The sequence below is a fragment of the Eumetopias jubatus genome, unplaced genomic scaffold (assembly GCF_037043125.1).
Source record: "Eumetopias jubatus isolate StellerSeaLion01/CBP00866 unplaced genomic scaffold, mEumJub1_p1.0 scaffold_11, whole genome shotgun sequence".
Taxonomy (NCBI): Eukaryota; Metazoa; Chordata; class Mammalia; order Carnivora; family Otariidae; genus Eumetopias; species Eumetopias jubatus.
Genome location: NW_028274817.1, coordinates 61,985,711 through 62,011,368, shown reverse-complemented (window position 1 = coordinate 62,011,368; position 25,658 = coordinate 61,985,711). Strand labels below are relative to the sequence as shown.

Below are 25,658 nucleotides of genomic sequence, written 5' to 3'. Positions count from 1 at the left end.
GCCTCCATTTTTTATTGCACCTTCATAATAGCCTTTTTGATTTCGACTTGGTTAGATTTTAGTTCTTTTATTTCTCCAGAAAGGGTTTCTCTAATAACTTCCATGCTTTTCTCAAGCCCAGCTAGTATCTTTAAAATCAACATTCTGAACTCTAGTTCTGACATCTTACTAATGTCCATATTGATTAGGTCCCTGGCAGTCAGTACTGCCTCTTGTTCTTTTTTTTGAGGCGATTTTTTCCATCTTGTCATTTTGTCCAGAGGAGAATAGATGAATGAGAGGACAAAATGTTAAGAGGGTAATAACATCCCCAGAAAACATACACTAAATAAATCAGAAAAGACCTGAAACTGGGGGAAAGAATGGGAAAGAAAGAAAAAAAAAAAGAGAGAAAGAGAAAGATAAAAACAAACAGAAACAAAACAAAAAAAAAACAGAATATGATCAAATATGATCAGGCTAGTGCATAGATTAGTGCCACACATTAGATTTTTTAGTGTGCTTTATCTGTTAGAAGAAAGTGCCTCCTAAAATTTTAAAGAAAGAAAAACTTATATATGTACAAAATAAGGGTTGATATGATGAAGGGATGGAATATGACTGTAAAGATGAAAATTATAAATGATTTTATAAAAGGAATTGATAAGGTAAGAAGTTGGTTGAAAAAAGAAAGTAGAGGATTTTAAAATAAAGGGAGACAATGTGATCAGGCAGGAGACTATTACAAAGCCATATACTAGAGATTTAGGGTATATTTTGGTCTATTAGGGATTGATAAGGTGTTGGTTGAAAAAGGGAAAAAGAAAATTTTTTTTAAAAAGTTAAAAAAATTAACTTTGAAAGACTAAAGAATCATGGGGAAAAAGCCATGAATTCTATGTGCAGTATCCCCTAGAGCTGGAGTTCTGCCATTCTCATTGATCGGTAAACTTGGTCTTGGCTGGCTGTTCTTGCTAATCTTCTGGGGGAGGTGCCTGTTGCCATGGTTCCCAAATGTCTTTGCCAGAGGTGGAATTGCCCAGCCCTTTCCAGTCCGGGCTAAGTAATCTGCTTGGGTTTGCTCTCGGGAGCTTTTGTTCCCTGCATGCTTTCCGTACAGCTTTGGAGGATGAGAGTGAAAATAGCATCTCCCAATCTCTGCCCCAGAGGAGCTGAGAACTCAGGGGCCCTACTCCTCAGTCAGCTCCCAGAGAAAAGCAGTCAGTCACTCCCATCTCCCTGGTCTCTGGCCACACTCCGTGCTCACCCTGTCTGTGACCGAGCCTTACTATCTCTGGCACCGGACCCCGTGTGGAGTCTCCAAACCCAGCAGATCCCTGCAGTGCACTCCCGTGCCCCTCCTCCAGGGGGAGGAAGGGGAGTCTCCCTGGATCTGCCACTTTTTGGGTCCCTGCTGGAGGAGCAGTGGCCCGACTGTGCCGCAGATCAAGGTTTATGGCAACCTCGAGCTGAGAGCCCACTCCTCAGCTCCATCTCTGCAGCCGGCTTCCCTGCTCTGATACCTGGGAGCTCTGCTGCATTCAGGCACCCCCGGTCTTTCTATGACCTTGAGGGTCCTGAGACCACACTGTCCCAGCAAGTGTTCCACCCCCCACTTAGCCACTGGAGCGACTTCCCTCAGCAGAGCCAACTTCTAAAATTTCCGATTTTATTCTCTGCTGCTCTATCACTTGCCAGAAGCGGCCAACAGAGGCCCCCTCCCCCGCTGTCTGTCTTCCTGAATATCACCTCAGATTCAACTTCTCCACACATCCTACCTTCCAGAAAGTGGTCGCTTTTCTGTTCAGAGAGTTGTTGCTATTCTTTTCTTTGATCTGTTGAGTTTGTAGGTGTTCAGAATGGTTTAATCCCTATCCAGCTGAATTCCTGGGACCAGAGGAAATCCAGGTCTCCTACTCCTCTGCCATCTTGCTCCTCCCCCTTCTAGTACATCAAGAATGTCCAGTTTATTTACTATAGCAGCTCAACTTTAAAACTGCCATGGAATTTGCTACAAATTTGGGTCCTTCAAATATTTTTTTGTGGAATAATGCTAGACCTATTCTCAGGTTGGCTTAATCAACCTCTTCAATGGTGGGTACAGAGGAAGCACCACCAGAGGGAGGAGCTCCACCACCAGGGAAGCCTCTAGGAATTCCTTCTGGCATGCCCCCTGCACTCTCGTACAGCTTGGTAATGATGAGGTTGCAGACTTTCTCCAGCTCTTTTTCTGATGTTCAAATTCTTCCTTCTCTGCAGTCTGGTTCTTATCAAGCCAGTTGATGATTTCATTGCACTTGTCAAGAATCTTCTGTTTGTCCTCAACATTGGTTTTGCCTGAAGTTTTTCATCTTCAACAGTTACTTTCATGTTGAATGCATAAGATTCAAGTGAATTCTCGGAAGACACCTTGCCTTGCTGTTTCTCATCTTCAGCTTTGTTCTTAGCTTCCTGGACCATGCACTCAATGTCTTCCTTGCTCAAGTGGCCCTTGTCATTAGTGATTGTAATCTTATTCTCTTTTCCTGTGCTCTTCTCCACAGCAGAGACATTGAGGATAACATTAGCTCAATATCAAAAGTGACTTCAATCTGAGGAATACAATGAGAGGCAGGAGGTATGCCTGTGAATTTGAACTTACCAAGTAGGTTTTTATCCTTGGTCATGGGATGCTCATCTTCATATACCTGAATAAACACACCAGGCTGGTTGTCAAAGTAGGGAGTGAAAGTTTGTGTCTGTTTGGTAGGAATGGTAGTATTACCATTACCAGCTTGATGAGAACCGGCATGACTCCTCCAGCAGTTTCAATGCTCTCTCCAGAAAGAATGGCTGCCTGGACAGCTGCACCATAAACAACAACCTCATCAGGGTTGATGCTCTTATTCAGTTCTTTTCCATTGAAGAAATCTTGTAGAAGTTTCTGAATCTTGGGGATATGGGTAGAACCACCCATCAGATCAATATCATGGATCTGAGACTTGTCTAGCTTGGCATCCCGAAGGACTTTTTCTACAGGGTCCAAGGTGCCACGGAACAGGTCAGCATTTAATTCTTCAAACTGTGCATGAGTAATAGAGGTATAGAAGTAGATTCCTTCATATAAAGAATCAATCTCAATACTGGTCTGAGTGCTGGAAGAAAGTGTATGCATAGCATGTTCACAGCTTTTAAGACTATTTTGTAGTTCTGTACAAATTTTAGTATTATTTTTCTAGTTCTGTGAAAAATATTACTGGTATTTTGATAGGAATTGCATTGAATCTGTAGATTGCTTTGGCTAGTGTGGACATTTTAACAACATTGGTTTTTCTAATACATAGGTATGGGATGTCTTTCTGTTTGTGTCATCTTCAAGTGCATTCATCATTGTGTTATACTTTTTGGAGTACAGCTCATTCATTTCCTTTCTTAAGTTTATTCCTAGGTATTTATTTGTTTGTTAGTTTTTTGGAAGTTTTTATTTAATTGCACTTAGTCAACATACAGTATAATATTACTTTCAGGTGTACAATATAGAGATTCAGTACTTCCATACATCACCCAGGTCTCATCACAAGTGCACTCCTTAATCCCCATAACCTATTTAACCCATCTCCACATCCTCCTCCTCTCTGGCAACCATCAGTTTGGTCTCTATATGTAAGAGTCTGTTTCTTGGTTTGTCTGTCTCTTTTTCCCCCTTTGCTCATTTGTTTTGTTTCTGAGATTCCATGTATGAATGAAATTATATGGTATCTATCTTTCTCTGACTGATGTATTTGACTTAGAATTATATATGCTAGCTCCATCCATGTCAACTCAAATGGAAAGATTTCATTTTTTATAGCTGAGTAATATTCCATTGTATCTATATACACCACATTTTTTTTGTCCATTCTTCAGTCGATGGATACTTGGCCTGTTTTCATAATTTGACTATTGTAGTTAACGCTGCTATAAACATCACGGTGCATATATCCCTTTGAATTAGTATTTTTATATTCTTTGGGTAAATACATAGTAGTGCAATTGCTGGATTGGAGGGTAGAACTATTTTTAACTTATACTCTTTTCCACACTGGCTGTACCAGTTTGCATTCTCCTAACAGCGCAAAAGGGTTTCCGTTTCTGCACAGCCTCACCAACACCTGTTGTTTCTTGTATTGTTGACTTTAGCCATTCTGATAGGTGTGATGTGATATCTCACTGTAATTTTGATTTGCATTTCCCTGATGATGAGTGATGCTGAGCTTCTTTTCGTGTGTTTGTTGGCCATCTTTATATCTTCTTTGGAGAAATGTTTATTCACATTGTCTGCCCATTTTTAATCGAATTATTTGTTTTCTGTTTAGTTTTATAAGTTCTTTATATATTTTGGATACTAACTCCTTATCAGATGTGCCATTGGCAAATATCTTCCCCCATTCCATAGGTCAACTTTTAGTTTTGTTGACAGTTTCCTTTGCTGTGCAGAAGCTTTTTATTTTGATGTTGTCCTATGAATTTATATTTGTTTTTGTTTCCTCAAGGAGTATTTCTAGAAAGAAGTTGCTGCTGCCTGTGTCAGAGAAGATACTGCATGTGTATCTTTTAAACATGATATCTGAAACCATAAAAATCCCATAAGAAAACTTAGGTAGTAATTTATTTGACCTCAGCCATAGAAATATTTTTCTAGATATGTTTCCCCTGGCAAGGGTAACAAAAGCTGAAGTTAATTGGGGTACCTGGGTGGCTCAGTCAGTTCTGTCCAACTCTTGATTTCAGCTCAGGTCATGATCTCAGGGTTGTGAGATTGAGCCCCAAGTCAGGCTCTGCATTCAGTGGGGAGTCTGCTTGAGATTCTTTCTCTCCCTCTCCCTCTGCCCCTCCCCCCACTCTCTCTTTCTCTCTCTCTCTCTCTAAAATAATAAATATTTTGTTTTAAAAAAGCAAAAATTAATTATTGGGACTACACTAAAATAAATAGCTTTCCACAGTGAAGGAAACTATAAACAAAATGGAAAAGCAATCTAGTGAATGGAAGAATGCATTTGCAAATGATGTATCAGGTAAGTGGTTAATATTCAAAATAGATAAAGAACATATACAACCCGACACCTAATAATAATAATAATAATAATAATAACCCAATTAAAAAGGGGCAAAGACCTGAATAGATATTTTCCAGGGTACATACAGATGGCCAAAAGACACATGAAAAAGTGCTCAACATTACTAATCATCAGGGAAATGCAAGTTAAAATTACAATGAGGTATCATTTTATACCTGTTAGAATGGATAAAATAAAAAACACAAGAAATAGCAAGTGTTGGCAAGGATATGGAGTAAAAGGAACCATTGAGCACTATTGGTAAATTGGTGCAGATTGCAAATCGGTGCAGTTACTGTGGAAAACAGTATGGAAGTTCCTCAAAAAATTAAAAATAGAATTACCATATGATCTAGTAATTCCACTAGTGGGTATTCACACATAGAAAACAAAAATACTAATTCAAAAGAATATATGAACCCATATGTTTATTGCAGCATTACTTACACTAACCCAGATACAGATGTGCCCCAAGTGTCCATGCAGAGATGAATGGATACACACACAATGGGGTATTAGTTAGACAAAAGAGTAGTATCTTGCCATTTGCAACAATATGGATGACCTTGAGAATATAATGCTAAGTTAAATAAGTCAGTAAAAGAAAGATAATTACCATTATTATTTCACTCCTATGTATAATTTCAGAAAAAACAAACAAACAAACATACAAAGAGAAAAAAGAGACAAGCCAAAAAACACAATCTTGAATACAGAAAAGAAACCAGTGGTTGCCAGACGGAAGATGGGTGAGGGGATGAGTGAATAGGTGAAGAGGTAAGAGTATGGCTTATCATGCATGGTGAGCACCAAGTAATGTATAGAATTGTTGAATCACTATATTGTACACCTGAAACTAATATAACACTGTATTTTAATTATATTTGAATTAAGAATATAAATAAATAAAATTAAAAGAAAAACTGAACATACCAGAAAAAAAGAGACAGACAGAAAAGAGGCTTAATTAGAGAGAACAAATTGGAAGGGAGATGAGAGATTAGATAAAGGGGATTAAGAGCAAGTAATGAATCATTGAACACTACATCAAAAACTAATGATGTACTATATGCTGACTAACTGAACATAATAAAAAAAAGAGTACACTTATCTTGATAATCTCTGAATAATGTATGGAATTTTTGAATCATTATATTGTATACCTGAAACTATTATAACACTATATGTTAATTATACTTCAATAAAAAATAAATCCTTTAACAATATCTCAGGTATAAAATGGACTTAAATAAATGGACACTGTTAGTGTCTGTCACCTGTTCAATTGGCCAATGAGGGTTTTTTTTCCTAAATATTGTTTATTTGCTTGCTGTAAGAATCTTTTGAAGATGTTGTTGGAGTCATTTTGTTGTTTTTTGTTTTGTTTTGTTTTGTTTTTTTAGAATCTTCTGTATACCAACCAAAGAATGCATTCTATTGTCTCTGAAAAGTTTGAAATTCTCTCTTTTAAGTACTTGAGCTGTATCTATCTAAATCAATGTTTACCCAAAGTGGCCACTAAAATTTCAAACATTCTCTCATTTCCCAAAAATGTATAAGATCCTGATCCTTAGACCAGGTGGAACACATAATTTCCTTTAAATTCCCTAAGATGTCTTACTATGAGTGACCTCTTTTTTTTTTAAGATTTTATTTATTTGAGAGAGAGCATGAGTGAAAGAGAGAAAGCAGGAGCGCGCGAGAGAGAGCACAGGCAGGGGGAAGAGGAGAGGCAGAGGGAGAGAGAGAAGCAGACACCCTGCTGAGCAGGGAGCCTGATGCAGGGCTCAATCCCGGGACCCCAGGGTCATAACCTGAGCTGAAGGCAGATGCTTAACTGACTCAGCCACCCAGGTGACCCTGACCCTTTTTTTTTGACAGTTGTCCCCAGACACAGGGAATCATATGTTCCCCCTCTTTTGAACAGAATAAGATGACTTACCAAGAAACTTCAACAAACAATATATATATATATATATATATGCACAATCAAATCAGAGAGCTCAAAATGCAAAGAGAGCTGAGCTTAGATCCAAGAGAGTTACACTCAAATTCCAGGTTTTGTGAGAAAGCAGTGATCTCAATGGGTTCTGTGGCTACCAGCACCTGTTTTCTTCCTGCCTTTGGAGTCATCAAGGGTCTATTTTTGATCTCACTTCTGATGCCATAAAATGCCAAAAGATCAGAGATAACTGAAATAAAACTAATTAACCACCAAGGGAGTGATTAGTAAAATTAGTAAAAATTTATTTTGCACACATCAAAAAAATATTTGCAAACTGGGAACTCTCAAATGAAAACAGAATGAGGTTAAGGGATATATTGTTATAAAGAATCTTATATACTGAGAAAGCAGTGACTGTTTAATTCTTCACAGTAATTGGTTACATTATAATTTTTTTTTTCTTAAATAACAGAAGATTGGTCAGTGGTTACCTCTTATCAAGCTTGGGAAACAGTTCAAGTTTTGCTTATTATTTCCAGAGGCATAAGCAAGAAATGACCCAGGTCAAGTTAATTTTGCAAAATAAACTAAAGTAAGCTTTGTTTGTATACAGGTTTTGTCTGCTCAGGGAATTTTTAAGGTTGGTTTCCATTTGCTTCTTATTTTAACAGCTTATTGGACCACATGGTATTTTTTTTCTTTTTGTGCATAACATACAGTGTTATATTATTTTCAGGTGTACAACCTAGTGATTTGACAAGTTTATACATTATGTTATGTTCACCATAAGTATAGCTACCATCTGTCCTGCTACATCACTATTAAAATATTATTGACTGAATTCCTTATGCTCTATTTTGTTCCCATGACTTACTCATTCCATAACTGGAGGCCTGTATCTCTGTCTCCCCTTCACCCATATTGCCTGACTTATTTCACATAGCATACTTCCCTCTAGGTCCATCCATGTAGCCTCAAATGACACAGTCACATCCTTTTTTATGGGTGTGCAATATTCTATTGTGTGTATATGTGTGTGTGTGTAAATATATATTTTCCATATCCATTTGTCTATTGATGGACACAATTTGTTTCCATGTCTTGGTTATTGTAAATAATGCTGCAATAAACATAAAGGTATTTACATTTTTGAGTATTTTCATTTTCCTTGGTTAAACCCCCAATAGTAGAATTTTTGGATCATACAGTATTCTATGGTATTCTTATTTTTAATTTTTTGAAGAACCTTTATGCTATTTTCCACAGTGACTGTACTAATTTACATTCCCACCAACAGTGCACAAGGGTACTTTTTTCTCCACGTCATCTCCAACACTTGTTTCTTGCCCTTCTTTTCTTGATTTTAGCCATTCTTACAGGTGTGAGGTGATTTTGGTTTTGATTTGCATTGTGGTTTTGATTTGCATTTCCCTGATGATGAGAATTATTGAGCATCTTTTCATGTGTCTATTGGCCATCTGTATATTTTCTTTGGAAAAAAATCTATTCAGGTTCTCCCCCCATTTTTTTTTAAATTTAAATTCAACTAGCCAAGGTATTTTGATATAATGTTCAATGATTCATTAGTTCAGTATAACACCCACCTCCACCCATTTTTTAATTTAATTTATTTTCTGTGTGTTGAATTTGAGATCATGACCTGAGCTTAAATCAAGAGTCTGATGCATAAGTGACTGAGCCACCCAGGCGCCCCTGGTGTTGAGTTGTATAATTTCTTTATATATTCTAGATATTAACCCTTTATTGGATATGTCACTTGTAAATATCCTCTTCCATTCATTAGGTTGTCTTTTTGTTTTCTTGATGGTTTCCTTTGCTATGCAGAAGTTTCTTTTTTTTTATTTTGATGTAGTCCGAATAGTTTTATTTTTGTTCTGTTTCCCTTGCCTTAAAAAACATACCTAGAAAAATGTTGCTATGGCTAATGTCAGAGAAATTGCTGCTTGTGTTCTCTTCTAGGATTTTTGTCATTTCGGGTTTCATGTTTAGGTCTCTAATCCATTTTGAGTTTATTTTTATGTATGGTGTTACAAAGTAGCCTGATTTCACTCTATTGCATGTGGCTGTCCAGTTTTCCTAGCTCCGTTTATTGAGAAGCCTGTCTTTTCCCCTTTGCATATTATTTTTTTAAGATTTTATTTATTTATTTGACAGACAGTGAGAGAACACAAGCAGGGGGAACAGTAGAGGGAGAGGGAGAAGCAGGATCCTTGCCAAGCAGGGTGCCCGATGCGGGGGTCCATCCCAGGTGCCCCCCTCATTGCATATTCTTGCCTCCTTTGTCATAGATTAATTGACCACATACAAATATTAGTTTATTTCTGGGGTCTCTATTCTGTTCCATTGATCTATGTGTCTCTTTTTGTGCTAGTACTATATTGGTTTGATTACTACAGATTTGTAGTATATCTTGAAATCTAGAATTGTTATATCTTTAGCTTTGTTTTCTTTCTCAGGATTGCTTTGGCTGTTTGGGGTCTTCTGTGATTCCATACAAATTTTTGCATTTTCTGTTTTTAATTTTTTGAGGAACATCCTACAGTTACCACAGTGGCTGAAACAACGTACATTTTCACCAACAGTGCATAAGGATCTTATGCACATCCTGGCTAACACTAGTTAACTTTTGTCTTCTTGACTACAGTCATTCTAGCAGATGTGGGGTGATATCTTACTGAGCTTTTGATTTGTATTTCCCTGATAATTAGTAATGTTGAGCACCTTTTTATGTACCTGATGGACATTTGACTGTCCTCTTTGGAAAATTGTCTAGTTTCTCTTCTTATTTTTTAATTAGATTTGTTCTTGTTATTATTGTATGTGTTTTCAAATTTTTTGTATATTAATCCCTTATCTGATATATGGTTTGCAAATATTTCATCTCACTCCATAGGTTGCCATTTCATTTTGATTATTTCTTTTTTCTTCACAAAACACTTTTAGTTTGATATAGTCACACTTGGTGATATTTGCTTTTTTTGCTTGCACTTTTGGCATCATATCCACAATTCATTACCAAGACCAACGTGAAGGAGGTTTTCCGTGTGTGTGTGTGTGTGTGTGTGTGTGTGTGTGTGTGTTTTAGGAGTTTCACAGTATAAAGTCTCATGTTTAAGTCTCTAATCCATTTTTAGTTAATTTCTATGAGTGGTATAAGAAAAAGGTCCAATTTAATTTTGTGCATGTAGTTACCAGTTTTCCCAGCACCATTTGTTGAAGAAACTATCTTTTCCCCATTGAATGTACTTGGTTCCCATGCGAAATATTTGTTGACTATATATATGGAAGTTTATTTCTGGGCTCTGTACTCTGTTACATTTGTCTATGAGTCTATTTTTATGCCAGTATCATACAGTTTTACCTACCACAGCTTTGTAGTATAGTTTGAAATAAGGAAGGCCTCCAAATTTATTCTTTGGTAGGATAACTTTGGATATTCAAAGTCTTTTCTGGTTCCATACAAATATTAGGGTTATTTTTCCTAATTATATAAAAAATTCCATTGGAATTTTTATAGAGATTGCACTGAAGTAAAAGTTTGCTTTGGATACTATAGACATTTTGACAACATTAATTTTTCAGCTCCATGAACACTGGATATTTTTCCACATGTTTGTGTCTTTGATTTTTTTTCAAATTTCATCAAATTCTTATAGATTTGATTGTACAGATCTTTCACTTCCTTGGTTAAGTTTATTCCTTAGTATGTTACTGTCTTAATGCTATGGTTAATAGCATAGGTTTTTCATTGCTAGTGTACAGAATCACAATGCATTTCATTATTTTTTAAAAGTTTATTGAGATATAATTGGCATATAACATTATATATTACAAGTTCACAGTTAGAGTATAATGATTCAATATTTGGATATATTGTGGAATGATCACCTCAGTAAGTTATTATTATCCATTACCACACATACTTAGAAATTTTTTTTCTTGTGATGGGAACTTTTAGTATATGTGCTGCCGAAGCGAGCACTCTTGTGATGGGAACTTTTAAGAACTATTTTCTTAGCCATTTTCAAATATACAATACAATATTATTAACTTGTTGCATCAATTCACATTCTCACCAACAGTGCACAAAGGTTTCCTCTTTACCATATTCTCACCAACACTTGTTACATTTTATCTTTTTGATAATAGTCATTATGACTGGTGTGATTTATAGTTCCCAAGGTGTAAATTTAGATTGTTTATTTGGTATCTTTCCATTTTCTTATTATATGCTTTTATTGCTATAAAAGTCCATCTAAGTACTGCTTTACAGCATCAAATTGGTTTCTGTTGTGTTTTCATTTTCATTTGTTTGTAGATATCTGTTTATTTCCCTTTTAATTTCTTCTTTGACCCATTGGTTGTTCAGTAGTGTGTTAGTTTCCACAAGCTTGTAAATTTTCCATCTTTATTTTTGTTGATTTCTAGTTTTATATCATTCTGGCTAGAAAAGATAGTTGGTAGGATTTCAGTCTTTTTAAATTTACTGACTTGATTTATAACCTGTCATATGATCTCTCCTGGAAAGTTTTTCTCATGCACTTGAGAAAAATGTGTATCCTACTGCTGTTGGATGGAATGTCCCATAGATGTCTATTATGTCCATTTGGTCTAATATATGTTTGAAGTCCAACGATTTCTTTTTGGTTCCTTGTTTGGATGATCTATCCATTACTGAACATGATATATTGAAGAGTGCTCCTATTATTGTACTGTCTATTTCTTTCTTCAGATTTGTTAGTATTTATTTATAAAGATTTTATTATTTGAGAGAGAGAGAGAGCATCAGCAGGGGAGAGGGACAGAGGGACAAGCAGACTTCCCACTGAGCAGGGAGCCTGACATGGGGCTCAATCCCAGGACCCTGGGGTCATGACCTGAGCTGAAGACAGATGCTTAACCGACTGAGTCACCCAGGTGTCCTACTTCTTATGTTTATGTGCTCTGATATTGGGTGCATATATATTTACAATTCTTACATTTTTGAAAAATTAATGCTTTTGTCATTATATGATAACCTTCTTTGTCCCTTTTTAAAATGATTTTATGTATTATTTGAGAGAGAGAGAGAGAGCATGAGCAGGGGGGAGGGGCAGAGGGACAAGCAGACTCCCCACTGAGCAGGGAGCCTGACATGGGGCTCAATCCTAGGACCCTGAGATCATGACCTGAGCTGAAGTCAGATGCTTAACCACCTGAGCCACCCAGGTGCCCCCTTATTTTCCTTTTTACAGTTTTTGACTTAAGATCTATTTCATCTGATATTGGTATACTTTACCTGCCTTCTTTTTGTTTCCTTTTGAATAGAATCTCTTTTTCCATCCTTTCACTTTGAGCCTATGTGTGTACTTAAAACTAAAGTGAGTCTATAATAAGCAGCACATAGTCAGTACTATTTGTCATATCCATTAAGCCAATCTATGCCTTTTTGAATCAGAGTTCAATCCATTTACATTTAGAGTCATTATGGATACATAAGGACTTCCTAATGCTATCTTATTAATTGCTATCTGGAATATTTTGTGTTTCCATTGTTGTTTTTTTCTTGTTTTTGTTTATGTTTTTAATTTGTGATTATTTTTTTAATTGTGGTATGCTCTCTTTCTCCTTTCTTTGTCTTTTGTGAATATCTTTTGGGTTTTTCTTTTGCTTTTTGGTTACAAGGGGCTTATAGAGGCCATCTCATAGATAAAACAGTCCATTTTAAGTCTATAGCAACTTTACTTTTATCTCTTACAAAAGTTTTACTCTCTTACCTCCATTTTTGATGTAATTATTTGTTTTTTTAACATTTGTATTCTTTAACGTATCATAGGTATAATTACTTTATTATTCTTTTTCTTTAACCTTTATACTATAGTTAAGTGGTTAACACACCCTATTACAGAGTTAGTTTTCTAAGTTTGACGGTATGTTTACCACTACCAGCGTGTTGTTTACATTTTATCAGTAGGTGAGTCTATTAATTAGTTCCCCTGTCCTAGTAGGGAAGCAGGACAAAACACAGAACCTATATGGCTTGCTATTTTGGCACTGGAATCAGGCAAGAGTGTACACTAAATTTCCTGATCAGGTGAGGCCACTTTTGCTCAGCAGATAGAGAATGTCATGGGCTGTGCTCTCTGTTCAAGTTGCATTGTAAGCAGAGCTATTGGGTGGGCTACACACCTTCTTGTGCACTCTAGTCAGATTCCCTGGTCAGGCAGGTTGAAGACTATACCCATCAATGAGCAGGTCAATGAGTTTGTTTCTCTACATGTGTACAGTAGAGTAAGCATATCTGAAACCAGTAAGTCCCTTTGTGGTCTTATCTCAAGTTAACCCATGCCCCAACTTCTCTGGTCAAACAGGACCACTGGCTTTGTTCTACATACTATCAGCTCTTCCTGCCTATATTTTGGCTTGAGTGTTTCTGGGTTACATAGCGTTCAGGTATTCTTGCTAAGACTTCTGATCAGATAGGTCCAGGAGCCAGGCTCTGCAGAGAAGATGATTATAATTCAGCTTGATGACATTTTGATTAAACATACACAAATAATTAATTTGAGAAGAAATATGTATCAAATGGTATAACTAAGAAATAAAAATATCTTAGTGGTCTTAATGGATGGGTCAAGTGTACCTACATGGAATTTAAATAAGATAACATGAAATCAAGCATTCAGGTTTAACAAATTAGCTGAAAATATACTAAATGTGAGGGATAGAATAATGAAAGAGTAAATGAAAAAGACATAGATTTAAGACATGAAAGACTCTGAAAACTCTATCTAGTATCTTAGTATAGTAAAAATTCCCTAGACTTTCCGTTATGAACATTTGAAATGATTCCCAGCTCTAGTTTTTAGTCATGCTAGCTTCTACACATACATGCCTGATACTTTAAATAAATATATTAACCAATGTGTTTTCATTATTGCTTACCCTGTACTCCTCCCCATTCAAACTATACCTTAAATCATATATTATGCTCAGGGGAGTATTGTTTTTTTATAATTATTTTTATTATGTTATGTTAGTCACCATACTGTACATCATTCGTTTTTGATATAGTGTTCTATGATTCATTGTTTGTGTATAACACCCAGTGTTCAATGCAATATGTACTTTCCTTAATACCCATTACCGGGATCACCTAGCCCCCCACCCCATCTCCTCTAAAACCCTCAGTTTGATTCTTGGAGTCCATAATCTCTCATGGTTCATCTACCCCTCTGATTTCCCCCCTTCATTTTTCCCTTCCTTCTCTGAGTATTGTTATCAAAATACAAGACCTTGAAGGACTCAAGACATATATAATAAATTTAGAAGAATATGTGTTCTATCAAAACCATTTTATCTTATCCTAAAGCTTAATGTGCATTTTTTTTTCAACTGAGAATAGCAGAAGATAGAGAATAAGAGGAGACCATATGAGTACAGGGCCTTTGGCCATGCTTCCCAATTCAAATTTCACTGAGAAAAAAAATGATAAAACCCAAGAAGGATAGGAAAGCTCAAGAAGAAAGAGAACTTATGATTACAACTCCAAATAAAATCTTAAAAGTGAACATGACCTACTTTCAAGTAATATCTTCAGATTTTCTGAGGAAGATAGCAGCAGAGTGGGAGGACCCTAAGATCCTTTCATCCCACAAACACAACTAGGCAACTGTCAATCATCCTAAAACCCCCAGAAATTGACCAGAAGACAGACAGAACAAACTACATAAATAAAGAGAGAGAAGAGGCCACATCAAAGAAGGTAGAAAATGCAGAGATGTGGTTTAGGGGAGAAATGGATCACAGCTGCTACAGAGAGGAGGGATCCATGGTCACAGAGATGGATGAGAGAGCGAGAGGAGGACACAGGGAAACACACAAGGAAAATGTTTCCCCAAAGCCATTGGTTTAGAAAATGAAAGGGGCTGAAGTTCATGAACTTTTGCAGCCAGGAGGGCTTAAAGCTCAGACTTTTAAAGGTCAGTGGGCTTGGCTTTGATAAAGCCAGGAGGGCACTGCCCTGCTTCTGGAACGAAAGCAGGCAAACAATGTAGGGGGCAGATGGCATGGAAACAGGGATTTGGAGAACCCCTGGGGCGTGTGGGTGGGGGGGAGATTATTCACTCTTCTTGGAGTGTATCCATGAGAGGCAGTTTTAATGGAAACACCTCTCTGAGAACAAAGGAGCTGGTTGGCAACATTTCCTTTACCCACGCCTCAGCATAAACAGAGAGACATCTGTGAGAAGCTGTATAACGCTAACACTGGCTACCTAACTGGCTAACACCAAGCCCTAACCCCCTACACTCTGGAAAGACTGCCCTTCTCAGTCAAACTTGCCTAAGTCCTGTGCAGCAGGCTCCTCTCCCAGAAGGCCAGCATAAATGTCTACCCACAACACATCTCTAGACCAGAATTCAGCAGGGCTTCAGTTATTCTGGAAGTGCTTTAAGGCCACAATTCACAAGCAGACCAGATAACACCTAGTTAAAACTCATCACATTCAGCCAGGGACCAAACACAGCCCATAGCAGGCAAGGGGAGCTTCTAAAGATGACTGGCCTGAAGGATACAGTAGTCACAATACAAAACCAGAGCACAGACAGCACAAACCAGAAATAGTACCTGAAATGCCAGGCTCTGGACACTATATGAACTCTTCTAATAAGGTCATTACTTTTAGGAGGAGGAGATATAACTGGATTTGCTAACACACAGAAGCCGGCAGACTTAGACAAAATACCAAGATGGAGGAATTTATACCAAATGAAAGAACAAGATAATGTATGGCCAGATATCTAAGTGAAAAAGATATAAGTAACATGCCTAATGGATAATTTAAAGCAACAATCACAAGGATACTCACTGGGCTTGACAAAAAGAATAGAAGACATCAAGGAAACTGTTACCATAGAGATAAAAGAGTTAAAAAAGAATCAATTAGAAAAGAAGAATACAAAAAAAAAAAAATATGCTTGATGCCATGAACAGCAGGCTGGAAACAGCAGAGGAATGAATCAGTGATATAGAAGACAAAATAATGGAAAATAATGAAGCTGAACAAAACAGAGAAAGGAGAATTATGAAACACAAGAATAGACTTAGGGACTCAGTGACTCCATCAAATGTAATAACATTCATATTATAGGAGTCCCAGAAGAAGAGAGAGGAAAGGGGACAGAAAATTCTAGGAAATAACAGTTTCTATATTATTCCTTTCTGCTCTAATCTTTATAATTTCCTTCCTTCTGCTGGCTTTAGGTTTCATTTGTTGTTCCTTTTTAGCTCCTTCAGGTTTAAGATTATATTGTTTATTTGAAGTTTTTCTTGCTACTTAAAGGTGGTCAGTATTGCTATATGCTTCTCTCTTAGGACAGCTTGTGCTGCATCGCAAAGGATTTAGACTATTGTGTTTTCATTTTTATTTATTTCCATGTGTTTTTTAATTTATTCTTTGATTTCCTGGTTGACCAATTCATTGTTTAATAGCATCTTGTTTAGCCTCCATGTATTTGTGGACTTTCTAAATTTTGACTGGTGGCTGACTTTTAATTTCATAGCATCATGTTCAGAAAAGGTACATGGAATGATTTCAAACTTTTTGCACTTCTTAAGGCCTGTTTTGTGACCTAATATACGATATATTCTGGAGAGTTTTCCATGCTCACTTGAAAAAAAGGTATATTCCACTCTTATAGGATAGAATGTCCTGAATATATCTATTAAGTCCATCTGTCTAGTGGGTCATTCAAAGACATCATTTTGGCCGAGTTAAGATGGTGGAGTAGTAGGGGAACCCTGAGCTTGCCTTGTCACTCAAACACAGCTAGATCAGCATCAAACTATTTTGAACAACTAAGAATACAATCAAGATTAAGAAAACAATGTCCACAGTTGGAGGGACAGAACGTGGTAGATGTGAGGCTTATCTTAACAAACAAATCAAAGCACACCTGGTTAAAAGTCCAAACACTCTCTACTAAAAGTAAGAAGGAAGTCTATAAAGGATGGACCAACCAGTGGGAAAGAACAGCCAAAACACAATAGCAAAGTGTACACAGAATGCACCAGAAACACTTCCGAAGTGCCAGGCCCTGAAATGTGTATGACCACTTTTTAATATATCATTACTCTGAGGTGCAGGAAACATAAACATAACAAGCATCCATAACATGCAAAAGATAGAATCTTAGCCAAAATGACAAGATGGAGAAATGCTCCCCAAAAGAAAGTTCTGGAAGATATCAAAGCCAGGGAATTACTCAAAGCAGATCTAAGCAATATATCTAAACAAGAATTTAGACCAACTGTTATAAGACTACTAGCTGGACTTGCAAAAAACATAGAAGACAGCAGAGAAACCCTTGCTACAGAGATAAATGACCTAAAACTAAAAGACTAAAAATGCTGAAATAAAAAAAATGCTACAACTAAGAAGCAAAACAGACTGAATATAATCACTACGAGGACTGAAGAAGTGGAGGAGTGGATAGGTGATATAGAAGATAAAATTATGGAAAATAATGATACTTAAAAGAAGATGCAAAGAAAACTATAAGATCACCAAGGTAGACTTAAGGAACTCAACAACTCCATAAAGTGAAACAATATCCATATCATAGGAGTCCCAGAAGAGGAAGAGTGGAGAAGAGAGGCAGAAGGTTTATTTGAAGAAATTATAGCTGGGAACGTCCATAACTGGGGAAAGGAAACAGACATTCAAGTCCAAGAAGTACAGAAACTCCCCTCAAAATCAACAAAAACAGATCATCCCAAGTCATGTTATAGTGAAACTGGCAAAATACAAAGATAAAGAGAGAATCCTGAAAGCACCTCAGGATAAAAAATCCTTAACCTACAAATGTAGACACATATGGCTGGCAAAAGACCTGTCGACAGATACCTGGCAAGCTAGAAAAGACTGGCATGATATATTTAATGTGCTAAATAGGAAACATATGGGACCAAAAATACTATATCCAGCAAGGCTGTCATTCAGAATACAAGGAGAAATAGTTTCCAAGATAAACAAAAAATAAGGAATTTGTGAACACGAAACCAGACTTGCAAGAAATACTAAAGGGAACTCTTTGGAAAAGGGAGACCAAAAGTAACAAAGACTAAAGGAAGAGAGACAATCTACGGGAACAGCAACTGTACAGGTAATACAATGGGACTAAATTCATATACATCACAAATCACTCTGAATATAAATGGACTCAATGCTCCAATCAAGAGACATAAGGTATCAGAATGGATTAAAAAAAAAAGCAGCAAAACAAGACCGATTGATATGCTGCTTACAAGAGACCCATTTTATTTTTTATTTTATTTTTATTTTTATTATGTTAGTCACCATACAGTACATCATTAGCTGTTGATGTAGTGTTCAATGATTCATTATTTGCATATAACACCCAATGCTCATTACAACACGTGCCCTCCTTAATACCCATCATTGGGCTACCCTATCTCCCCCTCCCCTCTGAAACCCTCAATTTGTTTCCTGGAGTCCAGAATCTCTCGTGGTTTTTATCCCCCTCTGATATCCCTGCCTTCAGTTTTCCCTTCCTTCCAAATGAACTCCATGCTATTCCTTATGTTCCACATATGAGTGAAACCATATGATAATTGTCTTTCTCTGCTTGGCTTATTTTACTTAACATAATCCCCTCCAGTTCCATCCATGTTGAAGCAAATAGCCATCATTTCTGACGGCTGAGTAACATTCATTGTATATATGAACCACATCTTCTTTATCCATTCATCTGTTGAAGGGCATCTTGGCTCCTTCAACAGTTTGATTATTGTGGACATTGCTGCTATGAACATTGGGGTGAATGTGCCGCTTCTTCTCACTACATCTGTATCTTTGGGTTAAATACCCAGTAGTGCAATTGCTGGGTCATAGGGTAGCTCTATTTTTAAATTTTTGAGGAACCTCCACACTGTTTTCCAAAGTGGCTGTACCAGCTTGCATTCCCACTAACAGTGTAAGAGGGTTCCCCTTTCTCCACATCCATGCCAACATTTGTTGTTTCTTGTCTTGTCAATTTTTGCCATTCTAACTAGTGTAAGGTAATATTTCAATATGGTTTTGATTTGAATCTCTCTGATGGCTAATGATGATGAACATGTTTTCATGTTTCTGTTATCCATTTGTATGTCTTCTTTGAAGAAGTGTCTGTTCATGTCTTCTACCCATTTCTTGACTAGATTCTTTGTTTTTTTGGGTGTTGAGTTTGAGAAGTTCTTTATAGATCTTGGATACCAACCCTTTATCTGTAATGTCATGTGCAAATATCTTCTCCCATTCCGTGGGTTGCCTCTTCATTTTGTTGACTGTTACCTTTGCTGTGCAGAAACTTTTTATCTTGATGAAGTCCCAAAAGTTCATTTTTGCTTTTGTTATCCTTACCTTTGGAGACGTGTCATGAAAAAAGTTGCTGAAGCCCATGTCAAAGAGGTTACTGCCTATGTTCTCCTCTAGGATTTTGATGGATTCCTGTCTCACATTCAGGTCTTTCATCCATTTAGAGTTTATCTTTGTGTATGGTGCAAGAGAATGATCGAGTTTCTTTCTTCTGTACATAGATGTCCAATTTTCCCAGCACCATTTATTGAAGGGACTGTCTTTTTTTCCATTGGATATTTTTTCCTGAATTGTCGAAGATTAGTTGACCATAGTTGAGGGTCCATTTCTGAAGACTCTATTCTGTTCCATTGATCTATGTGTCTATTTTTGTGCCAGTACAATGCTGTCTTGGTGATCATAGCTTTGAAATACAGCTTGAAATCAGGCAATGTGATGCCCCCAGCTTTGTTTTACTTTTACTTTTTACTTTTTCAACATTTCCTTGTGATTCGGTGTCTTTTCTGGTTCCATACAAGTTTTAGGGTTGTTTGTTCCAGCGCTTTGAAAAATGCCAGTGGTATTTTAAAGTAGCAATTGCTCTGAGCAGCATAGACATTTTAACAATGTTTATTCTTCCAATCCATGAGCATGGAATGTTTTTCAATTTTTGTTTCTTCCTCAATTTCTTTCATAAGTGTTCTATAGTTTCTGGAGTATAGATCCTTTGCCAATTTGGTTACATTTATTCCAAGGTATCTTCTGGTTTTTGGTGCTATTGTAAATGGAATTGAATCTCTAATTTCTCTTTCTACAGTTACATTGTTAGCGTATAAGGAAGCAACTGAATTCTGTGTGCTGATTTTGCATCCTGCCACATTACTGAATTGCTGTATGAGTTCTAGTAATTTGGGGGTGGAGTCTCTTGTGTTTTCCACATAAAATATCATGTCATCTGCAAGAGGGTTTAACTTCTTTGCTAATTTGAATACCTTTTATTTCTTTTTGTTGTCTGATTGCTGTGGCTAAGACTTCTAGTACTATGTTTAACAATAGTGGTGAGAATAGGCATCCCTGTCTTGTTCCTGATCTTAAGGGAAAAGCTCTCAGCTTTTCCCCATTGAGAATGATATTAGCTGTGGGCTTTTCATAGATGGTTTTTATGATATTGAGGAATGTTCCATCTATTCCTACAATCAAAAGAGTTTTAATCCAGAAAGGATGCTTTATTTTGTCAAATGCTTTTTCTGCATCAATTGAGAAGACCATATGGTTCTTGTTTTTTCATCTATTAATGTGTTCTTTTTTTTTTTTCAGTAGAAACCATTGAAGTTTATTGGCGGTCACAATGCTTACACTGTATGCAGCAAACACCCTTACAAATCTATCCGCAACCTGATCACGCAAGAAAGGATTCACCACACAGTCGCCAGAGGAGAAGGAAAAAAAAAATTAACAGGCTTGTTTTTGGGGGCAGAGGAGAGAAATAAAGGTAAAACCTAATTGATGATGAGTGTCCCATGGGCAAGAGCTGAACTAGAGATGCGTACAACTAGCGGCAGCAATTGTGGAAAAAGTACAAGGCAAATAGCTTTCTCCATTAATTTTCTTCTGTAGGTTAATTTTTTTAATATTCAGAACATTTATTATGGTTTTCATTTTATAAAAATGTATATTTTTAAAGGGGTGGGAGACTGTTAAATACTTCATGCTAGGCAGACCTTGTTATTAAGAACCCCTCCACTGTAGTAACTTCCTCCAGTTCATACATTCACGAGTGCAGGGTACATATATAAATATCCATGCACATACACCAACACACACTGCCTCAAGGGCTGGGGAAGACTCAGAGTTATTGGCCACGCACCTGGGCCTCTGGTGGACTCATCCAAGTCGCTCACCAGGAGAGCAGCTGGCTCAATTCCTTCTCTCTGGTCTCTACCTTTACAGAGACCAAGAATCCTAAATCATAGAGTTACATCTGACTTGTAAAAGCAAGAGGCATCTGTCTGAGGATGAGGATAAGCAAAGTGGGCAAAAGGATGAAGCTAGAACACCAAACACTTTTAGCTGCAGTTGTCTGTCACTGCAAGAGGCCGAGGGACCTAGGGCAGCATCTATGGTTGAAGGGGAAGGATGGTGCTCCACATGACTTAGAGTTCCTAATAACAAGGGTAATACAGTAACAGGAAGTGATAATTTTGGGGGCAAGGAAAGGGCAATAAGAAAAAATATACATTTGGAATTTTTACTTTTTTTTTTTTTTTGCCTCTCTACACTGTGTCACTAAATATATCTCTGCACGTTCACACATCCTCGTCCAGTAAAGCTTCAGGCCACCAGAATATACATTTTTTTCCTCACTCGCATACACAACCCCTCACATCAGCATTGGTGCACTAGACTCTGTAAAAATTTTTCAGTCACACTTTTTGTTTTTAAACTTGAGTCAATATAAACCTTGTTCAAAATGTTATGAAAAAATGTACATGTTTATACAAGGCAGGTTGTGGCAGGACACTGCTCACACCCCTATTCCCTGGGGAAGTAGCCAGGTGACTTTGCCATTTTCCCCACACCCCTGGAGGAAGGAGCCAGGGTCAGCCAGGCCCTCTCCCTTGTAATTATTTGCCCCTCTGGGCCAGACCAAAGGGTGCTGCTCTGTACAGGTAGAGTCCAAGGAGGTGTCAGCTCATCATATCATTGCTATTCACGCCGTAAGTGGAATTCTTCATCGAGTCGTTGACTTCTCGACGGAATGCCGACAGGTTCTGGGTGAACCTGTTTCTGTTTTTCGTAAGAAGATTTCGCTCGATGCCTTCCATCAGGTTTTCGAAACACAGATGCATAGCCTGCTGCTTCTCTGGTGCCTGGCTGTTCACGATACTGTTCCTTAGGTCAGAAAAATACTTTTCATTAAGTAGTATCAAGCCAAGTAGGGGCCGGGACATTGACCACTCGTTCCTACAGTCTTCAAAGATGATGATGTTCAGCACCGTTGACAGCATCTGCTGGATCATCTCTGGATGCTGCTGCATGATATGCAGAAAACGGTCGCTCTCCTGGTTCAGGGGTGTCGTCCTCTTCTTGGTGCTCCGTGACAGTTGCTTAAAGAGGTATGTCACGATGTGGTCCAAGCAAGAGCAGCAGCCTGTGCATACCATGGTGTCAAGTGCAGTAAGTCCTTCAGAAATGGAAGAGAGAATATACATGATGACATGAGGTTCCAGGCTTGCAATAAAGTTCATGTGGTCCTGGGTCAGGACTTCCAGTAGTGAATAGTAAGACCGGCTGAGCTTGGGGTAGTCCAGGTGGTCACTGTGGGGAATAGAGAGGAGCAGCTTGATGAAGGTCTGTAGAGCATTGTCCAGGGCATCACCTCCATAGAGACGGAAGACTCCAAAATTGACGTAGCTCCCACTGAGGGCTGCCTTCAGCATGGAGAAGCAGCTGGAGATGCCCTTGAGCTTCAGTGCATAGACATGATCCTTTGGGACCTCTCCTAGTGTCAGGATGCGATTGCCATACATTGTTATCATCTTGCTGGTTTCTCTGAAGAGTAAGATGCCATTGGGGGAAGAGACATCGAATTGCAGTCGCTGGGATCTGTTATGAACTAACTCAGCCATCAGCTTGAGCACAGGAGTGGTACAAGCTGGATCATGGTACCAGAGCTCAATTGCCCGCTGGAGAATTGGCATGTAGGATGGATATATCCACTCAAACAGCATCATGAAGCTGGTCTTGGCATTGAAGGCGAAAGCTATCCCTCTCAGGTCTCTTACGAGGCCAACCAGAGATCGCTTTGCCTCTTGCTCGTTGAAACTGTTAGTGCTAAACATCTGGGCCACGGCCTCAAACGCTGCTGTGAGCGGCAGCATGAACTGCTCATACTGATCTTCATCCTCTCCTAAATCCACCATGAGGAGACGCCCAAGGGCTGTGTAGAAGGTAGTCCGACACCGCATGTCTGTCAGATTGGACTGATTGTTAATACCCAGAAATGAAAAGTGCTCGCTCGTGTGATTGTTCAGCATGAACTGTACCGCAATAAGCTTCACTAGTTTCCTTACACTACTGTATCCAATGGAGAGGTCATTGAGAAGCTGTAGTGTCTTGGAGGTGATCGGTTCACAGCGGCCCCAGTACTTCAGGTTGGTGATGATTTTTCCTATGAAGACGCTTAGGACCATAGTCTCATCATTCAAGCTCAGAACTTCTGAGAGTCGGCGGTACAGCTTAGAGGATTTTTGCACCTGGTCCCCAATGTAGATCTTACGAAACTGTTCAAAAAAGCTCAGCATGGCCAATTCTACCTTCTCATTACCCGCTTGAGCCAGGCGAGAATCTGTTAGGTTCATCAGCTGGAGCACCCGACAGACGAGCTCGCCATCCATAGCATCTTGCTCATCAGTGCTGGCAAAAGAAACCCAGCCACCGATCACTGCGCCGATGATGTAAACCAGCCACGTCAGCCTTCCTTCCTGCACTGCGATATCCATCGGGCTGGCGCTGGCACTCTGCAGCAGCTCCTGATAGGACTGGGCAGACTGGTCAAACAACTGCACGAGGAGTGCGCATGTCTTCTCGTACTCACAACGCCTGATGGTAGACAGCTGGTCCAGCTGCTGCTGCACCAGGCCAGTATCCTCCAGAGGGTCTTCCAGGCCATCCCTCAGGATGATGTGCACAGATTCCAAACGGGATGTGATATAGGCTTTGGTGACCTCAGGAGTGTAAGTTTCCAGCATGTGGGGCTCTGTGGCTTTCACGTATGGCACAGAGGCTGCCAGCCGCTGCCATAGGCTCAGGAGATAGTGCACACTATTTGGGGCAAATTCCCAGTGCTGTAGGCTGGTCACTGTGAAGTTAGCTATCAATCGGATGACCTCAGGGTAGTTTTCCACCTTTACTAATTCTCCCAGTTGAGAGTTACTCTTCAATCGGGCCAGTAGTCTGCAAAACTCATGGTAATTGTTTGGGTCTGATAAACTCTGTGGGTTTCCCAGTATTCGTTTAACACCGTCAACAAGATGTGAGAGAAACTTGGCCCTCTCTGCATTGTTAAACAGGGATCTTCTTACTGAGGCAATCTGTACTAAACAGGATAATACCAGAGGCGAAAATGAAGGAGGGATGGAATGATACAGGTCAAAAAACAGCTGCAGAGTTGAAGAATCTAAGAACGCTGATCTCCAGCTGGTGGGAATCTGTACTGTGCACAGGTCATCTGAGGATTCATCAGTAGAAGTGCCGATGAAATCAAAGTTTAGGCAGTTATGAATGAGTTTGAGCAGTTGCATGAGCAAGCCATGCTGACTTTCATCATTCAAGTTTAGATTCTTTCCTGAAGCCTGTTTTAGTAAATTGCAGGAAAGTGTGAAGATATCAAATAATGATGAGTCTCAGAAAGAAGAGGCTATTTTTCTGTGCTTGGTTAAAGGATGCGTGGTGTCGGCTTGATTAATTTCATTGGTTAGCTGAGATAAAATAGTGACGCCAATGACGCAGTATTCCACACTGTCCTGTAAGAACCTTGTGACATCTGTGATTGCATTTCTGAAGACATAGTCATCCTTCTGACAGTCAAACCAGCCCAGTTTTGTGATTCTGGCATATAACTGAATAAGTGCTTGTGTCACGAAAGTAGCCAACTTTGGCCGGGTGGCAAGGTAGTTGAGCACATAGTTCCGAATATCTATGCGTTGCTCCAATGGTAGAGGGTTGTTTGTGCGTGATACAAGCTTTGTAAGGCATGTAGCTGCCAGTAACTGGGAGTAAGAGGAACTTCCTCTCTTGAGGAGCAGCTGGCATTTGCTCAGGCAATCAGGGCTGTTGGTGAATTCGACCAAGGCTTTCTCTGCCTGGAGTCGAGTGGTTGTGTCTGTTGTCTCATAAAGCTGTTTGCACAGATTCTCTAGTTGGGCCAGGCTCTGCACATGATCCGCCATTTTGCTCCATTCATGCTCCTCTCCGGCCTCATCTATTAATGTGTTCTATCACATTGATTGATTTGCGAATGTTGAACAACCCTTGTATCCAAGGAATAAATCCCATCTGGTCATGATGGATAATCCTTTTAACGTACTGTTGGATCCTATTGGCTAAGATCTTGTTGAGTATTTTGGCGTCCGTGTTCACCAAGGATATTGGTCTGTAATTCTCCTTTTTGATGAGGTCTTTGCCTGGTTTGGGGATCAAGGTAATGCTGGTCTCATAGAATGAGTTTGAAAATTTTCCTTCTGTTTCTATTCTTTGAAACAGCTTCAGAAGAATAGGTATTATTTCTTCTTTAAATGTTTGG

At 38.5% G+C, this 25,658-nt stretch overlaps 2 pseudogenes; both read right to left on the bottom strand.

The window, feature by feature from the left end:
* Positions 1 to 2,054: 2,054 nt before the first annotated feature.
* Positions 2,055 to 4,059, bottom strand: LOC114207444 (heat shock cognate 71 kDa protein pseudogene; annotated as a pseudogene).
* Positions 4,060 to 21,883: 17,824 nt separating this feature from the next.
* On the bottom strand, positions 21,884 to 25,326 carry LOC114207537 (exportin-7 pseudogene; annotated as a pseudogene).
* Between the last annotated feature and the right edge of the window lie 332 nt (positions 25,327 to 25,658).